The following is an 821-nucleotide window of genomic DNA, read 5'->3' as shown; positions in this document are numbered from 1 at the left end:
AGTTTTTTGCGTCTGAGGTACGTGCAGGGGTCTGGACCACCCCTCCAAATTGCACCACCCTCCCTTGCACGGTTTAACCTGCAGCACCACTTTTACCTACGGAAGAATAAAAATAAAAATCTTTACAAAAACAATAGGGTTCCTAGCACCGCTGGTCCTAGGAAACGCGTCTGCTTGCATACGCGTTCCCTCGGCCCCTCGGGCTTGGCCCCCTAATTAAGTAACATTACGACACATGAAGCCAATACTCGGAACTACTTTCTTTAGTAAACCACTGGGCAGAGTGACACAGTTCATACCTGAGACAGTACCGTAGTTATTGCTTGCAGCCTTGCATTTGCGGTATCGTCAGCTGGACGCAGGAGAAAGTTTGAGAAAAGTTTACAGAGTGCTGTTGTAAATCATGGTTTACACATGTATTGTAAAAGGTTGCGGTAACAAGCCGAAGACGTGGAGCAGAGTAACGTATACGGACAGGATGAAACAATGGGTATTTGTGCTGGACATCGATCCCAACACACCTGTGGAAACGGTCCAGAAAATGTTTGTTTACGAGGACTACAGTGAAAGGATGGAGCGCAGAAGCTCAGGAATGGTTCAAACACTTTTCTGGAAAGATACTGTCTTATCATCTGTCAGCATCACAAAACGAGCAGACGTGGTAAGTGATCGTTGTGTAATTGTGCTCAGCATCTCTCTGCTGTAACGTTAACGTTACTGGGCCCTATTAGCAGCCGGCCTCTTAAAAAAAAATTAATAAATAAACGCCGGCCTCTTTTATAAACTGGTGGTGTCTATGTGACATTTTTGGCATTTATAGA

This window comes from Epinephelus moara, chromosome 22, assembly GCF_006386435.1.
Source record: "Epinephelus moara isolate mb chromosome 22, YSFRI_EMoa_1.0, whole genome shotgun sequence".
NCBI classification, from domain to species: Eukaryota; Metazoa; Chordata; class Actinopteri; order Perciformes; family Serranidae; genus Epinephelus; species Epinephelus moara.
This window is presented reverse-complemented; position numbering follows the sequence as displayed.